At 37.2% G+C, this 21,506-nt stretch overlaps 1 pseudogene; it reads right to left on the bottom strand.

The window, feature by feature from the left end:
• Positions 1-3,127: 3,127 nt before the first annotated feature.
• Positions 3,128-21,506, bottom strand: part of LOC122143810 — a 23,237-nt pseudogene continuing 4,858 nt past the window's right edge.

Raw genomic sequence — 21,506 nt, 5'->3', positions numbered from 1 at the left:
CGATGCACAACTATGTCAATTTAGCAAATTGCAGGGAACACTGCAGTGTTATCAAGGGTCATCTCTATCTACGGCTACACGCACAGTGTTTAATGCCTTGGCTCTTCTGAAAAGCATTCGCCCTTAGCTTTCATCTTCTGGCCTCTGTGTTATGGCTGAAAAATAGCATTGAACATGAGGAGGAGAAGCACTTAGCCTGTGCCCAGAGAGTGCGTTTCATTAAAATAATTGTTAAACCACCGATCTGGCGCTTATGTGCGTTGTCACACAATATCAAAGCAAAGAAAGTGACAATTTTCTTTTGGTGTTTCGTCTAACCTTATGTGGTGCACACATTCCCAATCATCTCAAATCGGAGCCAAAGCAAACCATATGATGTTATGGTGTCAGTTAGACATACCTGAAATAATGAAAAGTAGAAATATCTCCTTTTATATTGGATTAGAAAGCCCCTGACAAATACAAGAGGCTTTTTTATTGAGTAAGTTAGCACAAGCCCTTCCTGACATTAAGAAGTTTGAACGGCTAGAAGTGAGACATTTTAAAAGTAACTATCAATTTCATGGTCTAATTGTGCATTAAACCGAATGAATGAACCATGGGATGCTAATCAAAGCACAGTTGTGGCATTCATACGGACATTGCCTTTATCATTTATTTAACCTTTGCGGTCTGGCTGCTGGATTTTTTTTTTTTTTCAAGCGTGGCATCCAGTTTGTTGGTCTTATAGTGCCTCTGTTCAACTTTTCTTGTCTGTGATCACAGCATTATGCAGATAGACGCTTCAGATACTATAGAAGCTCAAATTAAATGATGGTGGCCAATGTGAGACTTAAGAAAAGAGCTAGAGTCTGAGATGAGCATGGCTACTTGCAAAAACAATTATAGTTTATGAAGAAAAATCAAGATTGGAGTTATTATTGATGTGTACCAGAAGCTACAGAATGAGATTTTGAGCATTGAGCAATGAGCATTTTGATTCAGCCCTGATGAAAAACAATCTGCTTGGGACGTTACCGCAAACACCAACTTTTTATAATAGGGGATTGTGGGAAATCACCTGCGGGTGCTTGCTGTGATATTATGCAGTAAGGAAACTGTTGTAATCTGGGAAAGATTGACATCCTGATCTAAGTGGAAGATTGTAGTGTAAAATATTCCAAAAGTCTACAATTTCTTTAGCTATTTCACCTTTGTGTCTTAATAACTTTGTTTCTCCTAATAATGCATTAGCTGCAGGGGACTGACTCTATAATTATCACAGATATAATTTCCTCAACACCAACAGGTGCACGGGTATGAGAAAATGATTCAACTCAGCAGGAGAAAAGTTTGATTTTTTTTGCACTTGTTTTTAGTTTGCACTTGATATCACAGTGAAGATATAACCAGCGAGGGAGGGTGTATTCTGATAAACTATACTGGGAACCAAAAACAACACAAAAAAATTTAGACTCAAAATCAAAAGCCAGCTAAAATGGGGACACCTGGCTACAGAGGACCCTTAATAATTATGTAGCTAAATTAGGGAACCATTTTTACCTCCAAAATTATGCATGCCGCTACCATTTAAAAAGTTTGGGGTCAGTAAGATATATTAAAAAAAAAATAAATAAATGCTTTTATTCAGCAAGGATGCATTAAATTAATCAAAAGTGAAGAAAACAAATCCCCATTACATCAAAGACTCCTGAAATGTAGTATGATATTAAGAAAGCAAAATATCAAGCCAGTACTGTAATTTCATCATATAAATGCATTGGTGAGCATAAGAACAAAAAAAATATCTTCCCAACCCCAAACTTTGCGAACGGTAGTGTATTATCAAATCATATTCCCATAATGTAGGTGATATGCATGAAAAACATTATTAGAAATATTACCTGCAAAGGCAGAAGTGCGATCCGGTTCCTCAATAGCACTTAGAAACACATTTTCATTTACATACTGATATGCTCAACACCTCTGGAGGTGAGAAAGACGATAATTCTGTTTCCCAAAATGATTCCCTTTGAGCTCCTCCGGGTCCAATTCCCCAATTTTATCAGAAGAAAAATGATGCAGAATTGGACCTTTTCAGCACTTGTGTTGTTTCATTTGGCTGGGTTGAAGTGCCTTTGCTCTCAGGCAAAATGTAATAGAAACAATTGATGTGTGTAGGGACATGAAACTTGTCGGGAAACTTGCAGCCTCAGTAGTCAGCATATCTACTTTTGAGAAACCCTGCTCTAAAGCAACACACATGCTAAAAAAGAGAGGAGAAAGAGTGCAGCTGTACCGATATTGCTCTCTGGGCATATTGCAATGAGAAAAACAACGACTTATCATAACAAAAAGAAACTATAATGCCACCCTACTGCCTCTGTTATGAGTCATCTTACAAATGAATGGTATTACTGTCACCACACACACAAACACTCACACACACACACACACAACACAGCACACACCACACACACACACACACACACACACACACACACACACACCACACAATGTCCAGCCTCCGCAGACTCATCAACGCAGGAGCCGATGGAGCAGAGAAAGGTTTGCACTGCCTAAGGTGAATGAATCTAAACATCCTAAGAGGAGGGGAAGTTTTAGTTATTTCTAGTATATTGGTTGTGTGTGTGTGTGTGTGTGGTGGCATGGTCCTGGTGAGGTAGAGTGTGGCAGGGCTTTTCCTGTGTTGTGAAGTGGAAAATGGCCCCTCTGTGTCTCAAGCTAATCAAAGTGCAAAAGAGGTAGAGAAGGGAGAGGAGATTACAAACAAGGCTTAGAGATGACGGGGATCTCTGTAAAAAAGAAAAAAAAAAAGAAAACAGATTTCCGGGGAGCAATCTATGAATGCTTGAACAAAGGAAACGGGGGTATAAATGTCAAGCACGAACTGCTTCACAAGAGCAAGTGTCTTCTTGAAATACTAAAAAAGGAGAGGAAGACAAAGTCCTTTTCTTTTAGGAGTTGCTGTTCTCACAAAAGCGACGCCGTTACATTCTGAACCCCAGACCAGTGCAGTTATTATTGCCTCGGTATTCCCTTGATTAAGGAGCAGGATAGAGACCGAAAGGAAGTGCGGTGGGCATTAGTCTGTCGGCAAGGCTCTTTGAGCCTGATTCATTGTTGGAAATGTCAAAGTTCTGAGGCTCGGTGGAGGGACTACAAACATTGTTTGTACCAAACCTCCTGTGCCACTGTTGGTGTTCATGGCATGTCCGTGCAAACGAAGAGCTTCTTCTACTGCCGCTAGGAGGCTGTGGGGGCGGGAAGCACTTTGTCTTTCTTGCCTTTTTTTTGGATGGGGGAGTCTGATGTTTTGGCCGTTTTCCCTAGGTGGGCTTTGCTCAGCAACGTCATGTAGCGATGGTTCTCTGTACATGGCACTAGACAGACAGGAGAAAAAGAAAGACGCTTATAGGCACAGTTCCCCCCCCAAAAAGACAATTCTGTCACATTAACACTCACCCTCATTCAAAAAACCGAGATTCTTTCTTCTGCAGAATGCCAAAAGAAGACATTTTGAAAATATCTCTGCATTCTTTTGTCCATACAATCAATGAATGGTTTTTAAGCCGTTTTATCCAAAACAACACTGTTCTTAGCTAATATCTTCATGTTCCAAAGAAGAAAGAAAGTCATACAGGTTTGGCCGACGAACATGATGATAAAACTTCCATTTTGGGGTCAGTGAAATTTTTTGAAAGAAATTAATAATTTTTTTATTCAGAAGAAGGATGCACTAAATTAATCAAAAGTGACAGATATGACATTTAATAAGTTTGAAATATTATAATGTTATGAAATATTTTAATTTCCATATATATCCTATTATTTTTTAACTTTTCTATTCATCAAACAATCTTTAGGATTTTTTGATGAATTGAAAGTTTAAAATAATATGTAAATAAAATATATAATGGTTTCCACAAAAATATATATTTTTTTTCAAACACAATAATAAGATTTTTTTTATAAAATATAATATATATAAATATATTTATATGCAGCTTTGGTGTGCATAAGATACTTCTTTAAAAAAGATTTAAAAATTATATTTTAAAAAAAACGATAATTTCAAAAATCTAAAAAAAAAAAACAGAGATCCCCAAACTTGTTGCATTGTACTGTCCCACACCACGATGAATATATTATTATTATTATAAATAAAAGCTATACCCTCTATGAGCTTGGGCAGGAAGTGGGCTGCACCTTTAGTCTTTTTGACCCGATTTCCTTTCATGACATGTCCGTCCCGGTTAATGCCAATGTACCAGGCCCGACCCGACTGGGTTTGACGGTACAAGATCGAGGAGTATGTGACATAATAGTTCTCAAACACACACTCCTTAAACTTGAACTCTGGTGTGAAATGTCCTGTAACAGATGACACACACATATTCATAGGCAATGAGTTAACCAAAATAAACAGACTTATGTTTATAATGTAGCCTGCACACGTGGAAAATGGGCCTCACATTGCAATTTCAGGAGAGTGTACTGAGGATCAGTAAATGAGGAAAGAGAAAATCCCATTCCACTACACTTTCTTATGACATATGTATGAAACACATGCGTGCTGTTCAGGTGAACATAAGTGGTTGCAATCTCTGCCACAAGCCCAAACACAGCCACCTCACTGCTGGAGATAGGCAGGCTGTCAGTGAAGCAAACACCAACATCTCGCTTTTATTCTTTCTCTCTCTCTCCTCCCATCCATATGTGTCTCTCTCTCTCTCTGCCACCCTGTCATTTCGTAACCTTGTCAGGGAAACAAACCAATTTCCAGGATTGATTGGGATCCTTGGGGTGTGACTGGTGAGCGAGCAGCTGAATAAGGGGTTTACTCCTCTTCCTCTCTCTCTTGTTCTAATGTGTTTGTTTTGAAACACTCCCTCTGTCGCCTACCAAGAAAAATTAAGCCTTTCTTCTTAAAAACAGATTCATAATTTACCTGGTTTAAGTGCATATCTGAAAATTAATCTGTGCCCATTTGGGCCTTTGATTCTTTCCTGAGTCATTTGATAATCGTGCTCCTGTCTTCAAAAGTGTGCTTTTAAAGATAAGCATGTCATGAATAATAATACTAATATATTAAATATTTAAAGTTATTTAAAACTATGAATACATGCATTAATACAATAATGAATAATAGTCATTTTTAAGTGTCATATTTTTCAGTGTCCATGAGCACCTTAAAACTGGCTCAGCTTTTAACCTTTCAAATAGCTTTTTTTTTTTCAGGTTAATTGCATCTCAAATAATAAATCTGTGCATTTACACTTTTATGCTTTGAATATTTTCTCCTGTCTTAAAGCATGCTATGAAATAAAACATTTCATTTATAATAATCATTTTTATTATCATCATCATGATCATGGTTTATTATAATAATTATGTAAATATTAATATAATACAGGAGGTATTTTTAAATTCTAACTTAAATAATGAATACAATTCATTAATATAATACATTAAATTATGAATAATGAAAAAGAAGCATGCAGATAGTGCAGGCGTATAATAATTTTGCAGTAGAACCATATTTTTCTCCAACTTTCATCTAGGCTTGAATTGGACATTAAACACCATTCAGTGTAAAGAGCTCTGCCAACTTTAATAAATTAATTGTCAAATTTAATTGAATTGGAGTTTCCAGCTGACAGAAGATGATGGAGTATACTGTAAGTGTGTGTCTGTGCAATAAAATTGGATGCGGGATATTTGTGCTAAAACACTTGGGAAACAGTCATGTATAATTACCTGCTGACTTCCTCTCCAATTTAACAATAATTAGGAGCCCCTGCATAGGCAGAGCCGTCATCAGGACGGGACAATGTTATCCATGGGCCCTTTGGAGGCAAACTAAGGTCATCTACTTAATCAGGTGGCATTAAACCACAAAATAGCTATTTCTTATTCAACATGAAGAGAAATCTGTTTTCCATAAAGGAGAAGAGGTTGACCTCTAGCAGACAGTCTCTGTTCCACCTCTGCTGTGTTTTTGGTTCCCATCCTGCAGTGCTCTGAACCTCCAGCAGGTGTCAGAGCAGCACACAAGGCTCAGTGAGTGTCCCCATAACTGGTCTTCATTCCTCATTGCTTCACTGCTCAGCCACTTTCACTAACTTAAAAAAAAAAAAAAAAACAAACACAAGTTTTTACACATCAATAGCACAGCCTCTCTCACTTTCTTTTTTCCTCTCTCCCACTGCCTTTTTAATCTTGGATGTGCGATTTAGGGAAATCTGATTATTACAGAAGGATTTTGACATGTTATGTTGCATGAACTAATGAAGATGCCGGATGCTTGAGAGTCGCTGAATCCTCTGAATCCCCTAGCAATCAGGAGGGAGGACTGGCATTTTGACAGGAGAACCGCCCTCATCAGCCCCTTAGACAGGCACAACATTTCCACCAACATTTAAAGGGATAGCTCACTCACAAATATCCATTATTTACTTAGTCATCTCATTCCAAAGCTGCACACCTTTGCTTTTCCGTGGAACACAAAGAAATGCTTTTTCAGACTTGAATACAGTGACATATGGACTGCTCTTTTGTTGTCCCTTTTGGAGCATGACAGATGAGAACCAATGAACTATCGCTGAATAGAACCCATCTACATAAAGATACTTCAAAAAACCTGCTTATCGTGTTTTTCTACCAGCATATGGGTTTAAAACAACAAAGGGGTGAGTAAATATTGAAAGAATACTGAAGATTTCAGAAAATTCAGTAATATTTTAAGACACATCTATCTATCTATCTATCTATCTAGCTATCTATCTATCTATCTATCTATCTATCTATCTATCTATCTATCTATCTGAACTTACTGCATTTTGCATTCACCTTTATTCAGAAAGTATATTTTGCCCTACTATTTAGTGGGCATCATTAAGGGCCAGACTAGTATTCTCACAGTTCAAATAAAACAATTTAAACAATGTCTTATGTGTTGCAGATCATAAGTGGCGACGGTTTTATTAACATTTATTCACATTAGCCAATATTTACTCACTAATTTGGCATTTACTGAGTGTTCATTTTGGAATCTGAGTGTATAGAAAGATGGAAAAGAAGAACATTGATGACAGAAGAAACAATAGAGGGATAAGAAGAAAGACTGAGACTGTGGCAATCATGTCAGAACCATAAAATCCCATCTTTCAGAGCACCACACATACACACGCAGACACACATAATAACAGTGAAAAGTGCTTGCTTTCACACTGTAAAATCTGTAAAACTAGTAGGGTGAATTGATTTCATGTAAGACCGCAGCAAAACGTCAATAAGAATTTCCTCTAAAAAAGTCAGTTTAAGACTTTGATGTAGCTGGATAGATGTCTGCACAGGTATGAAGCAATCAAAAAACTGCTTACTAAGAGTGGGTTTAACACACCAGTGAGCATTGACAAGCTTGCAGAATGACGGGGGCACGGGGAAGACATCCGATGAACTTCAAGGTGGGAAGAAAATGAAATGAAATGATTTGGTAGCTAATAAATAGGGGATAAATAAACAGAAGGTTTTCTTGCAGTCATTTCACTGCATAATGATAGTCAGATTAATTGCAATTTCATTTTCAAAGAGCAAAAACATGCTGTTGTGTGGTAATGAGATCTAATGAGATTGTAATTGCAGAGGCCAGGCAATAACACCTTGTATTTGACAGCGCTAAAATTAAAACAAGCAGCCGGTGTTTTCTTCCTTTAACCACTTGAGACACTTTACGAAACTTCCTCAAGCACAGGTCTGAGAACAGGCCCTGCACACTGCTGTTCTAACGGAGGCAATTACAAGACTGACAGCAGACTGACCCCAGGTCAGCACGAGAGGTGGGTTTCCTTGGCAGACACACCTGCTCGTCCCTGCACTGCGGACATCACAAAGCAGCTGTAGCGGCGCGTTTTCGTCCTCTGCCGCTCTCCTGGCTAGACCCAGCTGAGCATTTGGGGAATTTCCAAGACAAAATAACACAACAAGCCCCTTCAAGACAACTCCCTTGCTCTTTTCTCCTTCAGCACATTATTGGTGGTCGCTTACACACAGGCCATTATAGAGACATTTCACCCTTTATATGAAAAAATCTGCTGAGAGTTTACTCACCCTCAGTCCATCCAAGATGTAGATGAGTTTGTTGCTTCCTCAAAACCGATTTAGAGAAATTTTGTATTACATCACCAAAGGATTCTCTGCAATGAATTGGTGCTGTCAGATGTTTTTAAATTCAAACCGTTGCTTCTGGCCAACATCTGAGTCTACAATCCATAATAACACTTCCTCTAGCGAAAATGTCCATCTTTCTATTAAAATGCATCAACATGTTTGTTTAGAACTGTTTTGGACTGTTTTTATTTGTAAGCAGTGCTTAATCTGTGCATATTCCTCTACTGATTTAAATGAGACGACTTACGACTTACAACAGCTGGATAGCAACGGTTTGAAGATAAAAACATTATAATGATGGATTTGTTTATTACAAACACTCAGCATTTTACTTCACAAGCCATTAATTGATGGACTGGCGATGTGTGGATTACTTGTGGATTATTGTGATGTTTTTATCAGCTGTTTGGACCCTCGTTCTGACGGCACCCATTTACTGCAGAGCATCCACTGGTGAGCAATTGATGTTATGCTTCATGCAATTTCTTCAAATCTGTTAAATTTTTGGGTGAATTATTCCTTTTAAGTTTTTGACTTGAAGAAAGGGGGAAAAGACTGCGGACTCGACGCGGACCAATCAAGGGAGGGGCAAGGTCACAAGTGTGTGTGTGAGGAGACAGAGAGAGTGCAGGTGTGTACAAAAAGGAAAAAGAAAAGAAAGTATGCTTGTGTGGACTAGGTGGTCTAAGGTCAGCTAGAATCATTCGGGATCAGCAGTTAGACTAATTATTTCATCAGTGTGGGTGTGTGAGGACCTGGGGCTCGGATCAAGGTGTGCGAGTGTCAACGCCAGGGTGCTGAGGGCCAGAAGCAGAAACACCCTCTACTTGAAATGAGTAATAATCCTGCCAGAACTACACGGGCACAGCAAAACAGACACACACACACACATCCCTGACATATGCTCCCTCGAGTCTGCAGCTCATCCACTCCAAGTCTTTGGCTTATTATTGGTGTCCAGTCATGCTTACCAAAATCATTTCCAACTGCATGCATGTGGACTGCGCAGACTATGCATCAAAGATTCACACAATTATACAGAAGACAACCACATATTTATCATTATACAGGCTTGTCAGAAACAGTGTGCAAGTAACAGCACCAACACACTGTGGAACTTGAAACTATTATTGAAGATTATGTATGTACAGCTATTTTGAATTCAGCAGAAAATGTTACACATTAAAGGGATAGTTCACCCAAAAATGAAAACTCTGTCATTAATTACTCACCCTCATGTCGTTCCAACAACCGTAAGACCTTCGTTCCATCGTCGGAACACAAATGAAGATATTTTTGATGGAATCTGAGAGTTATATTACCAAGGATATTACCACGATCAACGCACAGAAACGTAACAAGGACATCGGTAAAATAGTCCAAGTCACATCAGGGGTCAACCTGAGAGTACCCTAGAATGTAATCAACGTAATCAGCATTGTTTACATCCAGTAGACGGCGCACGCTTGCTGAACATAAACGATGCTGTTTACGTTGATACATTCTGGGGTTCTCTCCAGGAATGGTGGAAGCAGGTAACTCTGGGAGAAGAATTGCTGAATAAATTATGTTATTATTGTTTTTCTGTGTGCACAAAAAAGTATTCTCATAGCGTTTGTAAAATTACGGTTGAACCCTGATGTCATGTGGGACATTTTACAGATGTCCTTGAAACCTTTCTGTGCGTTGATCGTGGTAATATCCCTTGTCTATGTCTATAGAGATCTCTCTCAAAATAATCTTTTTGTGTCCGAAGATAACCAAAAGTCTTACGGGTTTGGAACGACATGAGGGTGAGTAATTAATGACAGAATTTTCATTTTTGGGTGAACTAAGCCTTTAAAGTACAGAAATAACTGCAATGATAAAACTAGCTGAACTCTGAACTCATCTTGATTTTAAATGTTTTACATCTGGGCTTGATAAAGAATACTTGGGTTGCACTGGAAAAATATTCCTAGAATCCTTGTCTACATCTCTCTCCATCCTTTGTTTCTGGGCTTTTCATGTGACCTAAAGTGACCTTCCAGTCACTGATTTCAGTGCAATGGGAAGAGATACAGGACAGGAAACAAAATGTGAAAAAGCCAAAGGAAACTGAAGGGAACTAAAGGAAAGGAGGAACAGAAAAGAGAAAGGTGAAGGAACAGAAAGGAAGGGAAACTGGAAAGAGAATGTATGGCTTGAATGTGTGATATATCATGGCTACCGTATTAAATGGCTTAAAACAAGTACCTATTAAAACTTTGTCATAAAAAAAATCTGGTCAGTTCAACAAAATCTGCCCCAATTCTGTCAGGTACACCTCTCAGTCAGTGCAAATATGCATCTCTCTGTGTGTGAGTGTGTGTGTGTGTGTGTGATGTGTGTGTGTGTGTGTGTGTGGATGGGGGGTGTGGAATGTGTGTGTGTGTGTGTGTGTGTGCACGTTGTTTTATTCCCACCTTCTCTCTCCCTCTCTTTTTGTGTTCCTGGCCCAGGGGGACTTGAGTGTTGAGGAGTGTTGAGTTTAAAAAATGGGTCAGGTTATAGAGACAAAGCACTATTTTTATCAGAAAGCAATTTCCAGTGGTCCCCTACAGGTAACACAGCACACAGCAATGACACAGAGTTTTCCAAACACCTTAACCTTTACATACAACTCTCACCGGATCTAACCTCAGACAGGAATGAACAATGAGAGAAAGGTAAACAGGGAATCACAGGACAATGACAGAACAGATTTAAGACAAAGGCAGAAAAGAGAAACAAAATGACTGTGATAAATGCTAAAATGAAACCTGAATGGATGAATGCAACCCCATGGGCTGTGCGTTGCATGCCTTCTCTTGTCAATCCTCTCTCACTCTATATTTCTTCCTATGGAGGATTTAGAGCTCTTTTTTTCTGCTGTGAGACACCCTGCTGGCCTGCAACGTACTCCTCTATCCCCATTCCTCATGAACCATTCAGCTTCTTCATATTCCTCTTAAACACCATCATTCTGTCAGATGAGGAAGATGACGGCCAGATCACTACAGTATATCATCATGCTTCACCAAAAAGCACACCCATGAGACAGCTAAGCAGAGGATCACGGGAAACACACTCTGAGGGGCACATTAGGGGGAGTCGTGGCCTAATGGTTAGAGAGTCGGACTCCCAATGTTTTTGAAGGGTTGTGAGTTTCGAGTTCCCGGGCCGGCAGGAATTGTGGGTGGGGGGAGTGCATGTACAGTTCTCTCTCCACCTTCAATACCACGACTTAGGTGCCCTTGAGCAAGGCATCGAACCCCCAACTGGGCGCCGCAGCATAAAATGGCTGCCCACTGCTCCGGGTGTGTGTTCACAGTGTGTGTGTGAGCTTCATGCTCTGTGTGTGTGCACTTCGGATGGGTTAAATGCAGAGCACTAATTCTGAGTATGGGTCACCATACTTGAAATAAAGACACGTCACTACACTTAAATTCTAATTAGAGTTTCAACACATTTAAACATGTAAGGTTAGAAAATTAATTTTGAGGCTCTATCTGGGGTTGAAAAGTGAACATAGTGAACCATATGCAAAACAACAATCTAAGAGTGAACCCCTGTCATGTTAACGTTCAAGAGCACGAACATGAAGATAATACAAATATAGACTTTTTAATTAAAGATCTCCAGATGATGAAGGTTAATCCAAGACAGAAAGGAAACATAAGCATTCACAACAATAGTTCCATATCTGTGGCACAAACTATACTACCTATACAGTATATTGGCTTTGAAGATCCAGCTTTCGAAATGTACCACATTCTCAAAAAATCTGGTCTCATTTTTAAATTAATTTAATGTAAAATAATAACATCTTAAAATTCAATGGGGAATTTCATTATGGATATAGATTTCTAGTTATGCCAAGCTCTAAAATATTTTATCAGGCATAAATTGAAAATAAAAAAACCCAGTAAATTATGAACAGCTGGAAAAAGTTATGGTGCCTTCCAATATTGTTGCAGACAAATGGGGGGAATCAACCACTAGTTTAACAACAACATAGCAACAGAAGAACACAACATCAGAACACTCTAGCATCTGCATAGTAACAATCTTAAAATCATCTTGGCAACGACATAGTGTGTGACAGTAAATAAAAGACAGTAAGAGGAGAACGAGAGACCTGCAAGAATACAGGGTGAGCGCTGATGACTGAGGTAGTAGAAGTTGAACGAGCATGAGAAGAGAGAGAGAAGAGGCTGTAGGTGTGTGTGAAATGATTTAGTCCCCGTGGAGGGCTGTGTCCGAGTGTGGTCAGCCACTGGAAAACATGAATTATTGATAGGCTCAGAGTTTAGGGCAGGTATGTGTGACAGAGAGAGGCCATGTGTTCAGGGACATCTGATCCTTACAACCACACGCACACAGAGGCTGTGAACGAATCCCGTTATGCAACAAAACGCTTGCACCTTCTTATTCCAAACTCTGAAAATATTAGTGGAATTTTAGTGTAAAATAAGGTAACACTCACTCATTTAAGTGTCTACAAGACTCCACCTACTGTAGGACATACATTAATCAATAACTGGTGTGTGTGAGAGAAGAAGAAATCTGAGGAGATCTGTCAAAACATACACATATAAAAGCCTTCAGAACTCACTTTCAAAGCATTAGTTCACCCAAAGAAACTTCTGTTGGCCATTACTTCAACTTGCAAAAAAACATGTAAGATTTCACATAGAGTCATACAGATTTGGAACAACAGGAGAAAATAATGACCTTCAGGTAATCGCTAACACTTGCTTTCTAAAAATATATGCCCAGCAGATTTTAACCATGTAAAAGGTAGAAAATATTGCTTGCTGGCAATTGCAGTTTGCATTGATTGTGGTACATTTTTTCACAGAACTGTGGCTAATGCCCCTTGAGAAAAATTAACCATGGTTTTACTACAAATAAAACCGGGTAAAAAACAGTTAAACCATGGTAACCACATATTTACCATGGTTCTATAGTTTAACCATGGTATTTGTAGTAAACTGTGGTTTATACAAATGATAATTAACACACACACACACACACACACACACAAAACATGGTTACACTTCTACTTTAATACAACAACTATGGTTAATTTCATAAGGGGTGGGTGTGTCTTAAAAGTTAAAATGTTGGAGATTTGCCACCAAACCTGAATTCTTGAAGGTATTATTAAGACTAACCCCGTGTTTCAAATATGTTTGCTTCCCTACTACATACAGGGCTAAATCAGTAGTGGGGGAAAACACTTTTTTTCCCATAATAACCACAAGATAAAATTTTCATTGTAACTATGGACTACGTTTGACAAGAGTGATGTAGAAAGTATTTCCACAATGAAAGCTTACTCTGGTGATGTACCGGAGGAGAAAAACTGATTTCACAGTAAAATGATCTAATTTACAGCAGGAAGAAAAAAATTAATAAAAAAGCTAGTCAGCTAGCCAGATAGCATCAGCTAACAAAATTGTTTCAAATAGGCTATTATAATTTTTATTAATTTCATAATTATTGATTATAAATTCTTTTTTTCATTTTAAGATTTAAAACTACTGGCACTCAGATTTTGCCTATAACTGACATTTTTAATACTTGGTTTATAATTTACAGTATGTCATTGTCACTAAAAACGATGATAACTTTTCTGAACCACATTTCACTGAAAAAAATTACACACTCCTTAAGGGGGGTGTTCCTCCCACTCTACCGTACATGAAATTAGCAGAATGTCTAAATTTGTAGCCTTCATAAACAGGCAAAAAGTACACAGATAACCTATTACTTCCACTGAGATTTTTGCAGTGTGCATGAGATGGACTCCCATGAGGCCACGGGAGAGCGGAGTTGTGAAAGGTCACATGACAAACCCAACATGGTAGATGTAGTATGGGTTTCATTCATACTACACACATTCCATACTTTATAGAACATACCTGTACTTTTTAATGGTTAGGAAGTTTGTTCCACATCAAATGCTTGCTCAGACAGTATGCATTTCAGATGCACCTTGATTCAATCCAGGGAAAATAACTTTGTTTAGCTTTTGTGTATTCTTCTCATGGCACAGTTATACAGCAGGCAATGAGTCATTCCTCACATAAATGCATTTCAAAAGTCAAACAATATGTGTTTTGGTTCTATTGTTTCAGAATATTTTAAAGTTCAGGAGCAAGCTGTCTCCTGTTTGTGTTTGCACTGCGTCTGTGGCATGCTTCACAGGCTTCAACACAAGTCTCTTTGTGTTTAAAATATCATGCAAGACGAAACGTAAAAGTTAGGAATGAAAGTTAGGACACAGGTAGAGCGGTTTCAACGCTTCAGACCAAGGCAGAGAAGAGAGAAAAGAAAGAAAAGAGGTCGCTCTGCATGAGGTTTTTTCCTAGGATAGGGATTTTCTCTCTTTTTTTTCAGGTATGGGTCATTTCCCTCGTGGAAAATGGTGTCGGACTTTCTTCCGCATGAGGAGAACACATTCTCTACAGATGCCTCTCCTTACAAGAGTAGAGAACAAAAAAGAGAGATAGAAAGGGCATTTGTTTGCTCCTTTGTGTGAGCGAGGGGGTTACATGATAGAGATGTAAATGAGTTGCTTATTGAGTTCACAACTTAGGGACAGTTGTAATTTGTGTAATAACTGATATATTACACATAACTGATATATAAAAATCTGTGAGATAACACAATAATATATCGATATATATATTGTTTATCTCACAGATTTTTAAAGGTTACCTTAGCTTTTAAAAAACATTAAAACTGTTTAATGATTAATTTTATTTTATACATATTCATGCAGAATGTGAAAAAATAAATTGCATAACACACACACAAATCAAATGAAGTAGTGTTTATTTTAAAGAAAGCACAAGCACACTTTTACAAATTTGACAAAAATGCTATTGGATTTAAAGTACAAAAGAAGAGATATGAAGTTCAGAATTTAAAGGAAAAATATTTGAGCACTTTTTGGTTGCTAGACTTAGTGGATCTTAAAAAAAGTAACCTTGAGACCAGTAGTTTAGACGATGTATAGCTAAGAATTATTATTTTTTATTTATAACGACACTACTGTATTTGGTGGCAGAATAGAATTTGGTTTGATATTCGGATATCTCTATGCAATGTAATAATTTCAAATCATTTTAAAGTGGCACTTATGGGGGCACAGTACATCATGGAGGCCTATAACACCTCACTTAGGCTCTCATCTTACTTCAAAGAGTGTTATGAAATTTCAAAGATCTCAAATAAGAGAGAGTGGATCAGACAGTGGAGAGAAGAGAGAAAAGAAAGGTCTGCTCCTACACTGCAATAGCAATGCATCTCTAGAGAAGCATGTTTTACTCACAAGAGGTTTAACTGGTAGAGAGAAATAGGCCCTAGATAATGGAGTGTGTCACAGAGAACTAAGGCCATCAGTACTCACACTCACTGTCTGAGGAAAGACGCACATGACAGTTAAACTTCATTAGTAGCACCTGATAAATAATCAAAGTGCATGTTGCAACTGTGGTAAGGTTACTTGCGCATATTAGACAGTGGCGGACCCACTGTCCCCCCCCCCCCGAGACATCATTTCGAATCTGTGGGATTTAAAATCTTCAGCTTTAGGATTTTAAAAACGTTTACACAAAGGGACATTATAAAATAAAATGAATAAGAAATATTTACGGATTTAATAGTAAGGCTTATTTTCAAATATTAATTAAAATAGAATAAGAATTTATCATTTTTATCTAACTCACACCTACCGATCAAAACATTGAATAAAATCAGTTTTTTTTATGTTTTTTAAAAAAAAATTCTCGTATTTACATACCAAGGCTGCATTTAATGATTTAAAAATACAGTATAAAAACAGTAATATTGTGAACTATTCTTAAAAATACAAATTTGCTGTTTTAATATAAGTATGTTTTATGGAATTTATTCATGTGATGGCAAAGCTGAATTTTCAGCAGGCATTACTCCTGTATTTAGTGTCACATGATACTTCAAAATTTGAATATGCTTATGTACTTAGCTGAAATAGAAATCATTTGTCATAAATGCCTTCACTGTCACTTTTCATCAATTGAATGCATCCTTGTTGAATAAAGGTAGTCATTTAAATGTATCATTTTTTAAATCTTACCAACCCCAAACTTTTGAGTGGTAGTTTATCAATGCCATCACAGGAAAAAACTACATGTTAAAATATTCTGAAATGAAAAAAAAAAAAATAATATTACACTATTATTATTATTATTATTATTATTATTTTGTATTGCATTTTTGATCAAATAAATGCAGCATTGGTGAGCATTGAGTTTGAGTTTGACTTATAGCATGTAAGTAAAAAGTAAATGTAATATTGCTGTACATTTGATTCTGCTGGCATAAATTTGTTTTTTTTTCAATTCTACAGTATTTGGTTTAGAAAACTGCAGAATAAAAGCTTTTTCACTGGTGGAAACCAGTTTGGCCCCTACTGCATGTCGCTGACATCTTTAACATGATACGATGTGTTAGGACAGGTCTGGAAAGATTTGTATGAAGCAGTATGTGCTGTAGACTTACTGATGTGTAGAGGTAGCCCTCGCTGTTCATGCCTATGTAGAGTCCTGTCTTGGTGCTCTGGATGGCCACTATCCTCAGACCACAGGAATCAAGTTGAACAGCACTGCAATTCAGAGAGAGAGAGAGAGATTTTCAAAATCAGCTTGATATGAAATAAATGATGAACGATTCTCAATACTTCTTTTTTCAACGTGTTATGAAGGATGAGAATTTCTCTCCAGTGCACCTAAGGTGAAACACACCCACAAAAGTGACAGTTTCAGCAGAAACCTCCTGAAATTACAGACCCCGGTGAAATTAGCTTTCAGATTCGCCGAGGCATATTAAAGAGAAACAGAGGCTCATTCATAAGCCCTCTTTGTTCTGCCATCGCTCTGCCAGCCGTAGCCAACAGGATTTCCACTGTTTCCAAAACTGGGATGTAAGCTTGAGGCGTGTGCATTCTGTGTGGCACTGGGATGGTTGCATGTGCTCATTCATAAGCCTTTTGAGCTGCAGATGAGAGTGTGTCTGTTTTGGTGTGGAGTGTTGACCGATGGGACCGTTGGTGAGAAACGTCTTGAGCGACATGTTGACTTTAGCAGTATTGACAAATGCCCCGTGGCAAAGTGTCTCCACGGGAGCGATGCAGATTTAAGTTGCACCCTCTTAGTGTCGTGACAACCGCGGGCATGACAATGCAGACCTCATCTGAACCCCAAACCTTAAAATAAAATACATATACTGTCTTGCAGCAAATCAGACAAGACAATGTAATATTTATAATATTTAGCAAAATAACAAAGCAATAAAATTAAATGAACCAAAATATAATAAAATTAAAACAACTAGCATCATATTAATGCTAAAATAAAATAAAAATGACTTGCATCATGATAAAATAAATAAAACCAAATAAAATAAAATAAAATAAAATAAAATAAAATAAAATAAAATAAAATAAAATAAAATACATATATTATTCCACTGTCTTGAAGCAAGGCAGACAAGACTTTAATAGTTATAATATTTAGCAAAATAACATAAAGCAATAAAATAAAATGAAATAAAATAAAATAAAATATATATTTTAAAAACAACTTATATTAATTATAAAATAAGAAAATTAGACATAAAATAAAATAAAATAAAATAAAATAAAATAAAATAAAATAAAATAAAATAAAATAAATATTTTACTGTCTTGTCTGCTAGCAATGCTGACATCAAATTATGAATCAGATGACAAGCTACAAGCTATATTCTTAATATAAGTAGTAAATCTTTCAAATTAGCATCAAATCTACTAGTGACAGCAGAACTAACTTTACAAAGCTTTTAACTGTGGCTCTCAGTATCAATTAATGCTCATCCAAAGATAATTAAACACCTTAAGCCATTAAACAACATTTGCTCGTCACCATAATAAAATACGTTTCCACTAGAAAAAACAAAACAAAAAAACATCAAGTTATGCACATGCCTCAGTGTGTATGCGCGTCTGTGTGTTTACATGTTGAGTCTTGTCACCCTGAAGCATCACTACAAAGACTGACTGTCTGTCTTTATCTATTGCCTTGGTGACTTTTGGAGACACAAAGAAATGGATGACAACCTTAGGTCTGCCTCTGTCAAAGTCCATCTGTGCTTGGCATTATGGGATAAGGGTCAGGGCATAAAACTTGCCTGTCGTTCATCCTCTCTCTCTCTATTATGGAGAATCTTTTCTTTCTTTTTTTCAATATGCCTCAGCAGCACACTGTGTTAGTACACTGTCAACAGCTCTGACATCTCGCTGTCTGTTAAAGACCTTCAGAGTTTCTCCCTCTTCCTTTTTTTTTCGTTCTCCTTCTCCATTCTTCTCCTTCCCTCCTGGGCGGTTTGAAGGGAAGTCATTAAATGTTAGTATGACATTAGTAAAACTTTCTGAGCGTTTGAGTGTTCTTGAGGGGGCTGTGCTGAGGAAATTATATCTGCTGTATGTTTTATCTCTAGCTGACCATATCTGCCAGATGCTTCTGAAAAATGTCTATGACCAGATGGACGTTTACAGGATAAAACTAATTCCACAGTTGCATTACCTCACTAAAATTTTTGTCTTTTGCTTTTGTTTAACTTTTCTTTCAGTTATGTTTTTTTTCTGTCTAGACACTGGCCTCACACCCTCTTTTCTTTCTCACTGCTGTCTTGTTCTCTTTGGTTAACCTTTTCTGTGTGCCAAAAAAAGATGCCAGAATCTTGCTCTTTTAGAATCGCTCTCTCTTTATCTCCCTCTGGCCATATACACACTGCAGCTGTCACTCCTCTTCTGAGCTCTATATGCTCCATATAAATATAATACTTAATAGTATAGTATATATGTAATTTAAACATAGTATATAATAGTACATATGTGACCCTGGAGCACAAAACCAGTTTTAAGTCACTGGGGTATATTTGTAGCAATAGCCAAAAAAAAAAAAAAAAAACCTTGTATGGGTAAATTTCCTACTTTAAATAAATCAAAACTTAATTTTTGATTAGTAATATGCATTGCAAAGAACTTAATTTGGACAAATTTAAAGGCGATTTTTTCAGTATTTAGATTTTTTTGCACCCTCAGATTCCAGATTTTCAAATAGTTGTACCTCGGCCAAATATTGTCCGATCATAACAAATCATACATAACATTTTGTGAAAACTTATCTTTTTTTTCTTTTTCTTTTTCTGTTTTTTTATTTTTTTTACATTTTTTTGTGTAAATAGAAATAAAGCTGCAACTATGAGAAATCAAATAGAATATAAAAGTCACATGGCGAGATATAAATAAACATTTTGAGATTAAAAAAAATGCTGTTGTTACTACTGCAAGAAATAAAGTTGCATATGTAGATATGCAGTTTTTCATAGCTTTTCAAGTGTAAGTACTTGAGCAAGGGTGAAATGCATGATCAGCTCAAGATGTTCATTGGCTGAAGGTGAGGAGAGCGCACACACACACACACACACACACACACACACACACACACACACACACACACACACACACACACACACACACACACACACACACACACACACAGCAAGCATCTCATCACTCCTCTCTCGTTTTGCTCATTAAGACATTACATAATTAACTTGTGGTTCAAGTGAAGTTGAAAATGAAAACTGGAGTGCCAGTCCGTCAGGCTGCGTACCCTTCCCTCCAAGGGAGCACATGCTCTGTGACAGAACACCTATCACTGCTACAGCAGCTGTTCTTTTGGCTTTGCTGGGAACTGCCGGGACAAGCACTGTGCCATCTGGGGACCTGGTGCTAATCTGTGTAGAACTAGTCTCCTTGAATAAATAAAAAAAAAAAATGTTGTTCTATATCTTAAAACAGGTGAATTGGAGAACATGAACATGAACCCCCATTCTGAAGAGAGAAAGCATCACAGAGTTCACTAACCTTGTTCACCTTGTTCACAGTTACTGAGCATTTCTGAGTTTTTACGAAGGCTTTCAGTCAGATCAGGCCTGGTTCTGAGGCTAGTATCAAGATCAGAGAGGTGCATGATGGGAATGTGTGAGATTTTCTTGATTGTGATCTTGAGCTGGACTGTCTCGTCACTTAGTAAACTGTTGCTTTACATGCTAACCAACCATGGACAATTCCAAAGGAGTCTTTCAGGATGGATCAAGTTGTTTGCTGTTTAATGATGGAGTTGTATATCATTATTACAGAGGGGTTCCAGATATGAATCAGAGCATGTTAATTATTTATTCTCTCTCCGTGCTGATTTGGCAGTTTTTGGGACTAATTAGCATACGCCGCAGTGTGGTGCATAAAGAGCAGCTTCACCAAGACCCCCTCACTGCTAATGAGAGGGCACACCTCTAACATCTGACCTCAGTAGAAGAGACAGACAGAGAGAGAGAGAGATGGATGCGTGTAGCAGAGGTCTGTCAATTCTTTACTCTTTCTTGATCCTGTTCGCAGCAAATGTGAATATAATAACCTCTGAAATAGAGGAATGAGCAAGCACAATTTTCAAAATAATTAGCTTTAACATGCAACCTTTCAAGTGCACAAAATGTTCTTTAGATTATTAAAATGTTCTTCACACTAAGATTTTTTTTTTTTTCTTTTAGGAACTGTTCACTGAAAGGTCCTTTGGAGAACCCAAAATTGTTCTTCTATGGCATTGCTGCTAAAATCCACTGTTGGGACCTTTATTCATGTGTGTTCAATATTGGCTGATACAATACATTTAAAATGATAACCAATATGGTACTGATATGCTTTGAAGAAATTGTCATTGTCTACTCACACTCATGTTGTTCTAAACCTTTATGACCTTCTTTCTTCTCTGGAAAATGAACGATATTCTGAAGAATGTTTTTGTGGGTTGTTTTTTTTCATACAATGAAAATCAAAGGGGTTCAAATGCTAAATGGAATGTAAAACCTTTAAAATATATATATTTTTTAAACTATCAATAAGCTACATTTCTCAATATTTAAGTCACTTTTTTAAATCTCTGCTTGGTTTGAAATTTCACATCCAAAAGTCTACTAAAACATGTCAAATCAAGTCATTTCTCCATAAAACAAACAAAAGCAACATAAACATCAGTGGACCAAAAAGTGCTGAAACATTCATCAAATACACCTTCTTTAATGTTCCATAGTAGAAAGTTATACAGGTAACAACATGAGGTTGAGTATATGTTGACAGAAATTTAATATATGAATCTCTTTAGGCACAGTCGAGGCCAAAAATATTGGCCCCCTTGGTAAATATGATCAAAAAAGGCTGTGAAAATTCATCTGCATTGTTA

The sequence above is a fragment of the Cyprinus carpio genome, unplaced genomic scaffold (genome assembly GCF_018340385.1).
Source record: "Cyprinus carpio isolate SPL01 unplaced genomic scaffold, ASM1834038v1 S000006509, whole genome shotgun sequence".
Lineage (NCBI taxonomy): Eukaryota > Metazoa > Chordata > Actinopteri > Cypriniformes > Cyprinidae > Cyprinus > Cyprinus carpio.
The sequence above is the reverse complement of the archived record's forward strand: the minus strand, read 5'-3'. Positions and strand labels throughout refer to the sequence as shown.